General features: G+C 32.0%; 2 long non-coding RNA genes across 4 annotated transcripts; both read left to right on the top strand.

The window, feature by feature from the left end:
• Positions 1-366: 366 nt before the first annotated feature.
• LOC133821439 (uncharacterized) lies at positions 367-2,427 on the top strand. Of its 3 annotated transcripts, none has more exons than XR_009887577.1 (8): positions 367-573; positions 662-739; positions 897-962; positions 1,101-1,135; positions 1,236-1,436; positions 1,909-2,073; positions 2,155-2,226; positions 2,356-2,427. It is a non-coding gene; the product is annotated as an uncharacterized LOC133821439 (long non-coding RNA). The 3 variants fall into 3 exon arrangements; XR_009887576.1 differs by having other exon boundaries at positions 675-739; XR_009887578.1 differs by lacking the exon at positions 1,101-1,135 and having other exon boundaries at positions 675-739.
• Positions 2,428-6,126: 3,699 nt separating this feature from the next.
• LOC133821440 (uncharacterized) lies at positions 6,127-7,346 on the top strand. Its single transcript, XR_009887579.1, has 2 exons — positions 6,127-6,737; positions 7,118-7,346. It is a non-coding gene; the product is annotated as an uncharacterized LOC133821440 (long non-coding RNA).
• The last annotated feature ends 1,505 nt before the right edge of the window (positions 7,347-8,851 follow it).

Consider the following 8,851-nt stretch of genomic DNA (forward strand, 5'->3'; position numbering starts at 1 on the left):
ATGTGAAACTTTTAGATAATCAAAGAAATCTTTTGTTAGAGCTTTTCAGTTTTTTTAATGGCAGAGGGCAAGGCAATGGCTTTTGAGTTGGGCATTTTCAAAGAATTGATCTCTTTTTGCTCCCCAATTCTCAATATTGCAATGGTTTTGAATCTCGATCATATGTCAAGTGGCACTTTTTGTTTTGATTTTATGTATAATGAATTGGTAGTTTATTTAATCTCTGCCATCATAATGATTTTATACCGTTAAAAAAGTATACTATTTTCAGTTCTAAGTTCTTACCAAAATCAACTTAAATTGAAAGAATGATCATTAATACTCCATGATAAAATTTATGTGTATATATCTTTACTTTTGCAGAGCAATATATTCACAGCTAGATCAGCTTCTATCAGGGAGTAATTTTAAGTTCACAAGTTTATGGATTCAATTCAAGAGATGGAAGTCACACTTGGAAAAGCTATAAGATTGGGACGATATTCAATATGCAAAGCGGTGTTATATCCTCCTTGGAAGGCATTGGGGGTATAACTTCAGGTCGAGGGCAACCACGATTCATCAATAACTAACGTAAGTTTTGCTATCTTGGTTGACACCTTTTTCCAAAACATGCTTTTCACTTTCAATTCATGACAATTTTAATGTCTCTATGATGCAGGGAGGTTCTTCAGAAAGGCAGGAAGAAGATAGTTTTCTCAACATGAAACAAGCAATGTTCTGAGGGCTCTAAGGACAGGTACATGAGAGAAAAAAAAAAGAAACAATCTTATCATTCAGGGCATTGATTGATCTACCAAATCTAAGACTTTTTTTTATTGAAGTATGTGTTTGATCTTCTTATTTTGTTTAGTTTTATTCTCTCTATTTATGATTTGCTTATTTCCATGATCTAGCTTCACCATTCTTTCACCAACTAACCAATCCATATTTTTTCCAAGTCTGGCTTACCACAATCCCAGGTTTGTTTTACGTCTTCGAATATTATTCAATTTTTATAAAAATATTTACTTATAATAGTATGGTAGGACCTGTAGTAATTTGAGATTATTTTACATCTCTAAACATGGTTTTTCTTCTTCTTTTCTTTTCAATTAAAGCTTCAGCTCAAGTGCACATTTTTCTTCTATATGAGGTATTATAATATGAACTCAGTCCAATTTTTTGCATATTATTTTCAATATATAGTTTGTTATGGTTGATATTCTTATTTATTGCTCACTTTGTTTTGACAGGCTTTATGTACACTGAAAATCTGAGACTGGAATTGTTTAGAATTCTATATTTCTGAAAGAAGCTCTTGATTCCCAATTATGATTTTAGATGATGATGATGATGTGGCACAGCTGCAAAGAAAGCCTCTGTTTTGGAAGACTGACTAGAGTTTCATTAAATGCCCAATTTCCACAAGTTTTATGCTCTACTAAATTCTTCAGGTGTGTTTAATTACTATTTACAGTTTGGGTTCACACTGGTAAATCACTTATATGTATTTTTCTCTCTAATGATCAGGAAACTATAAATTATCTAATATGAGGGTCTTGTAACATTTTCTTGGAATACTTTATAAGATATCCAAATTATGCAAGATCTGTTAATTGTTGTGGATTATAAAATGTGTTATATGTGCATATATAGCCTTATACTTTATAGCTTTTATGGCTTTCATCATTACACAAAAAAAAATCATATAATATAACACATATCATTGTACTGTCTTCTTTTTGAGAAATACAATACATTTTTTCACTGTATTATGATTTTGAAAGTTTGAATTCCATGTCCACATGCTGCATTATGATTTTTATCTTCACTGTCTTTCTTATTTTGTTACCAATTTCCTTTTCTTCTGTGTATGTTTTTTTGCTTAAAAAATAATAAAAAAAATTGTTCACTTTATTTTGACAGGCCTTTTGTGTACTGAGAATCTAAGAGTGGAGTCATATGTGCATAGATTGTTCCAAAGAAATTATTCAGCAAATGGTGTGGTGTGCATAAGATACTTGAATCAGTTTTTATCATACATTGATTTATACCATCAACGATCGCGAATCTGACTTCCCTATTAGACTTGTGAGTACTATATTTAATAATCATTTTCATATTTATATGCACGTTTTTATGCTAACAATCTTTAGTGTGAATTATCTGTAGGCGGTTAAGTGAAATATCTAATGTAAGTTCTTCTCTTGCATTTATCAAGGATATGAAGTCTCTAAGTACCTTGTAAGTAACATGGTTTCAACACATTATTACACCCTTTCTAATAAATCATTCAAATTCAAACATATCTTTTTTCTTCTGTGATGTTCTGCTTTGAGATATAATCTAACAACTATTAAAAAAAATCTGCAGAGTACTTAGGAACAACAATATCACTGGTACAATTCCATCGAATAACGGAGAGCTCCAACAGTTACAAAATCTGTAAGTTAATTAAGAAACTCAAAACTACCCTACTTGCACTATTAACTTTTCATGTTCACTCATGAAGTTGCACTTTTTTTTACAGAGATTTGAGCTTTAACAAGTTAAATGGACAGATTCCAGAGTCTCTTTTCAACATTAGCTCACTCTCTTATCTGTAATACATCTTTAGTTTTCTCTCTTGGGTTAACATGCTTGTACCATTTGGTTAACTCTTTCTGTCTAAAAAAAACTGTCATTTTTTTTTGCAGTAACTTGGTTGGCAACAACTTTACAATGAATGGCTCAAACAACAGGTAATTTTCCTCAGTATTTTAGAATAGCTTCCTTCATTTTTGCTCTTATTTGTAATGCACTTAATAAATATGTTTCAAGTGTCTACTGCTTAAAACTTTTTTCTTGGATTTGTTGTTCAATATTATATAACCTCCTTCTTTTGTCTAAATTTATTCTTTGTTCCTTTCAGTCTTCTTCTTGTAACAAAAGCCACTTTTAACAACAGATGAACATAAGACTAATGGAAAAGTATTATAATAGATATGAATATATATATATACTCAAATTTTTCTTGCTTGCTTTTATTTAATATCTAAAACTTATAAACTCATATAAATTAGAGTGACAGAGAGATAGGGAGAAAGAAAAAAAAGAGAAATCAGTATTCTTTCTTCTGTTGTTTTATTTTAGAGAGCTTGATTTGGTTAATTTTACAATTAAATCTCAATATCTTTGTTTTTTTATATATTAGCTTTATTTTATAAGAATAAATATGTATGTTTTAATCAACAGAAAAGTGGTATTCATTTTCTTATTATTTTTTGTTTCATAGTTGGATGAATGATTGAGATATAGTTACTTCATTTGCTTCAAGAATCAGAAACTTATATGTATGATATTTACAACACTGAATCTTTTTTTGTTTGTCTTTTTAAAAATCATAAGGTTTGTGCATTGATATGAGATAAAACGCTAGAAATATTAATAAATAATTAATGTTTTCTAATTTAAAAATCATAATTCTTTTTATAATTTTCTTTGTGGGTCAGTCATAATTATTTTTCAGAAAATTTTGGTGAGAGTTTACGAATTCGTTCCATTCTATGTTAGTTTGGGTGTTAGATTCACTGGTTGTTTACTTAGTTAAGAGATAGTTTTGGAAGCAATTAAATATGTGTATTTCAGATTCTAGACAAATATATTATATATTTTTTTCATATATGTGTTAGTGTGAAGCTGCCACCTTGATTATGTAAATCTTTTAGGATATCAACGATAGTCTTTCAAAGTACTTTGTTTAATGGTAGAGACAATGGCTTTTGACATAGCAATTTTTTTATTTTTTTTTAAATATTGCTCTCTTTTTGCTCAATAGATTTGATCCTTTGTCATCTAAGTTCTAACCAAAATTAACTTAAATTAAAAGAATGAGGACTGGTTTTCTTTAGGCTTAGATTTGTGCATTGTGAATTTGAGTAGACCGATTGTATTTCTATGTTTAGGCTATTAGTTTTGGGGTTAGAAGTCTGGAATCTGAATTTAACTAGATGGAGCTTTCGATTATCTCTCTATGTTTAGGCTAACAATTTTAGGTGCAACATCTTTAAGCTGTTTAGAATCAGAATTGCATGGTTGGGCTACTTCATTTTGGTGCAACATCTTTGTTTATAAAAAACAGTTCTGAAATTTTGAACATTTGGAGAGCTTATTACATGTGATTATTAAAGATAATTTACTGACGCAGCTATGTAACAGGTGGTTTGTCAATAAACTGAAGTTTATGTTCATTGGTTGGCTCAAACAACTCTAGGTCCTATAGATAATATATTAGAGCTTTGTTTTTTCTTCAAACAAAACAAAGCTCTAATATATCTTAGCATCTTGAATGTGGCTTTGGCTGACCTCCAGCTTTGGGCTTTTGTTTTGCTTGTTTCTTAGTTTTAGCTCTCGGACTTGGAAATTGTGATAATCAAGTCGTGACCCAATTTTTGTTTAAATCCTTTGATGCTTTCCTCATATTAATCTATATTCTATTTGTGGTGATATTCCTTATGTTTGGAGGCCTTTGAGCTTTGACTACATTTAAGTGAAAATTCTAAAGAAAAAAAAAAAGAAATGGCCTGGAGAGTTTAAGTTTAAGCTAGTCTCTAGACCTTGCTGCCACATGGGGTTTTTGTTTGTGGTTGGCTATAATGGCTCCACCTTTGTCATTCTCTATCATGTAAGCTTCTCTTGTTTTCCTCACTTCCTTTTTATGTCTATTCTTGACTGTTTCTCTTAAACTTTTCATGAAACTTTAGGAAATGCAAGGTTAGTTTATTGAGTATGTATAGTTTCTGAGCTTATTTTTAGAAGCTTGTTTGTCTTCTAGAGCTGGATAGTAGTTTAGGAAATAGAGATTTTGAGTCATTATTATAGCACTTATAGTTCATAAGAGAAATAGAGATTTTTCCAGAAAATTCTGATTCTCTTTTTTTACTATTTCCATCATGCTCTCTGACTAAGTCCATTCTTCTACTCATGATGTACTCTACTAAAAGTTATATATTATAAGATTTAAGGAGATTTTTTTACTCTCTTTTAATACCACATATTTGACTGCAATGTGTCTTTTGGACTAATAATAGATTTATGGTGCTATAAAATCTTGAGCTTCTTGTAGTATTATTTGAGGTCAGGGGGATGTAAATTTGGAAAAGTGGTAAATATAACCACACTAGAGGAAAGACTTCTGCAGCACCATTAGCACCAGTTCTAGAGTTTAACTTTGTTGGTCTTCCAATTTGAGTGGTATAACATCATTGTTCTGTCTATATTTTAACCTTTCAACATATAAAAGCTGCAATAGTTTCTTGTGGTCATCTTATGTGGTTTATATCGTAGGGTGAGAAAGAATGTCCATATTACATGCGATATCCAGAACATTTGCCAAAACTGTCAAGGTCTGCTGCTATTTTCCGGGTAAGTTATTATTGTACCAGAAATTCTACTCATTTCCATGCTTATTTAAAGGGTAGCGATGATACTAAGTTTTGAAGATTGGGAGTCTATTCAAAGATTTCAGTTTGCATTTGACATTAGTTGCTTCTGCTTGCAAACTCTGGTTTTATTAATGTACTTTATCCTTTATATGACTTCAATCTGTTACTTTTTTGCTTGAATGATTCTTTTTTTTTAAAGAAAAATTTATTTGGTGGTTGCTTTTTGATGGATGCGAAACTATGTGATAAGTTTGTCTAAAACAAGTAGGAGAACTATTAAGAAATAGCTTAAGAATCATGTTTCGGTGATGAAAATAGTAATCACCCTTTCCCTTGTCATATTTAGTTTTATCATTTAAGTGATGTTTTTTTTATTTTAAATATGTACTGGATACTTTTCTCCTAATGACTGTGAAACTGATTTATATTTCATGTGACACAGTGGGTTCTTCAATAGTACAATTTTTTAACAACATTTAAGAATTCTGTTCATGTTATCTTTATGGTGGATGGCTCTTGAGAGCTCTCCACCACATATATAATTGAGATCTCTTACTTTCATTATTTATGGAAATCCCATGCTTTTTGTATAGAGAAGCAATGCTAATATATATGTTTTTGCCTTACTTTTTAACCTGTTTATGCTTTAGCCAGCCATGGGTAATGTTTCATGAGCAATTTTTTCTTCAAATAATGCTTGTGTCATGTTGTTTATGGTATATCTTAGTTTCATGTTAGGGTGATTGGTGCAGGATAATTGGCCTTCTGTGATGTTTGCAATGGCAGGAGGGGTGGTACTTAGCCTTGGAAATCTCTCAACTCAGTATGCTTGGGCTTTTGTTGGCTTATCAGTCACAGAAGTGATCACTGCAAGCATAACAGTTGTTATATGTCCTTTCTTTCATTCTCTCTCTCTCTAACCATTTCTAAATGTTGATGTTTGTCTGTGTTGCTCTTATAGATACTGAATTTTTTGCTTCTGTTGCGATCTTTAATGGTGACAGGAACAACCTTGAATTACTTTTTAGACAATAGAATTAATAGAGCCGAGATCCTTTTCCCTGGTGTGGCTGCTTCTTGGTTGCAGTTTGCCTTGCTTCTACTGCCCACTCATCTAATGCAGCTGATAATAAAGAAAAGCTTGAAGGTTTTTAATCTAAAGAGGGGTATGTTTGATTCATTAAATGTTAAGGTTATCAAAGAATTATCTTGTTTCCAGGTGACATTCTTCTTTCTTTTTATTAGAAAGAGTTCTTTTTTCTAACTTTATTTTTAGTTTTATTGTAGAAATTGGGCTAAACCTTATATTAAAGATGCTAAAGAAGTTTCCAGGTGCATTTTTATTTTATTGTTTTTCTTTATGATTTTGTTGTATAAGAAGTCAAAGTGTGATTCTGTTTTTATTCTTTAATTTTTTTGGGGATATATTGACAGAATTTAGAGTTCTGGAATCAATTCTTCCTCACGTACTTTTTGATCATTGAGAATGATATATTTGTTATCTTGATACATTTCACAAGCCTTGTTTTAAGTTGCATGTTTTGTTGCTTCAGCCGTTGTTTTGCATGGTAGTACATCTTGCTATACCCTGCTGTTTCGTCAAGTTTTGGAGTTATTACAAATTTAATTTAAACTTTATATGCTTACAGGTGGAAACTAGCTTAAGTATTATGTTCTTAATAATAAAAGGACTTTTTTTTTACAATGTGCAGGTATATTGAGATGATTTCTTTGGAGCAATTCTTGACAACATTTGTAGTTGAGGCCTTTAGAATGGAAGAATGTATTTCACTAATTTTTGTTTACATTTCTTGTTTTGTATTTAGTGATAAAGGAATCTGAATTTGGCATAAATTATGTTGTAATATGATTTCTTAAGCCTAGACTAGTAGACTAAATATTGTAATTACATTTGAGTAATTAATAAAAATCTATTTATGTTGCCTTATTTGGCTTCAACTTTCATATTTGTTTTCCTAGTTTTGTGTTAGTAAAAAAAGATTATGTTTCTCTAAGCTAATATAACACATGTGTTATACTAAAGTGTAGTATAACACAAATAATGTGTTATACTAAAGTGTAGTATAACACAAAAAATGTGTTATACTAAAGTGTAGTATAACACAAATTTATAAGTATTGAAATGTGTTATATAATCGACTATAAATAACATAATTAAACACTTATCTATTTATTAAAATAACACTGAAATTGTGTTATCGTTGACAGTATAATAACACATCTGTATAACAATGATAAAGTGTTATGTAAAGTACCCTGAACTACGATAACATAGTCGGTCTTAACACATCAAAAAGTGTTATGGTATGTTTTGATAACACATTTTCGGTGTTATTAAAATCATTTTTTTCTTGTAGTGTTGGTCATATAATCCACAGACATAACCAAAGAATCAACTAACCAACACTCAGCTAATCAACACAACAAATTCATCAATAGATAATGATAATCAATCAAATGATAATTAGGGTCGACGCCCTTAGGTCGCACCCTCTGTTTAATCCCACTGACTCTGGTCCGCTTAAACCGAGCTCAGTGAATAATAAGTTGTCCTCAGCTACCATTGGCTGAGCCGCAACCTGTGCGCCAATGTAAACTCTGGCACTCTTAGGCCGTTTTTCTACTATTCACATGGCATAATACCACCCTTTATAAAGCATACAAGATAGGGAACCCTTAGTCCCATTATAAATTCACAACCGAGTGCAATTTTCTTACCTTTAATTTCCAAGTGTACTGGTTACGTGAGAAGCCTCTTGAGCACGATCTGTTTCCTGAGCCCCTAGCTTATACCTAGTCACAACCAAGATAAGGGATGCCATTAATAATTATAAAAGGCTTCTAGAGAAGGTTCTAGTCTCTGGAACATCGAATCCCACCAAGCACGGTAGTAGATTCGATCCCGAGCACCCTAGGTTAAATTCCCATGCTTAAAATCCCAAAACCCCCTAATTTCCTTAAGGGCCACAGCTCAAGCCCCCCATGCCACGGCATGGCCCCAACCAGAGGCTCATCCATGCCCAAAACCAGACACGAGCTGCGGCCCTACCTAGCCCATGTCGCGGCCCGCCCTCCTTCTCCAGCACACATCAGCTTCGGAGGCTCGCGGCTCACCAATAACTATGTCGCGGCCCGCCCCCTTCGAACCCAGAAAAACCACCATTTTTTACTCCCAAACCTAACTCAAAACCATCCCAATTCCATAACTCAATTATCACAAAACTTCTAACATGATTCCAGCAACACAACCCAGCAAAAACTTAGCCTAGAAACTCACCAAAATCCCACTTCAATCTCTGAAACTCAAAAGCTTAAAAACATCAAAACCAGTCAAGAAAACACTAAGATTCAGCCATTAAACCATAAATTCGAGCTTACCTTCCTTGATGAACCAACTCTCTAAAAGATTTCTGAGCTAACTCCCA

This window comes from Humulus lupulus, chromosome 3, assembly GCF_963169125.1.
Source record: "Humulus lupulus chromosome 3, drHumLupu1.1, whole genome shotgun sequence".
NCBI classification, from domain to species: Eukaryota; Viridiplantae; Streptophyta; class Magnoliopsida; order Rosales; family Cannabaceae; genus Humulus; species Humulus lupulus.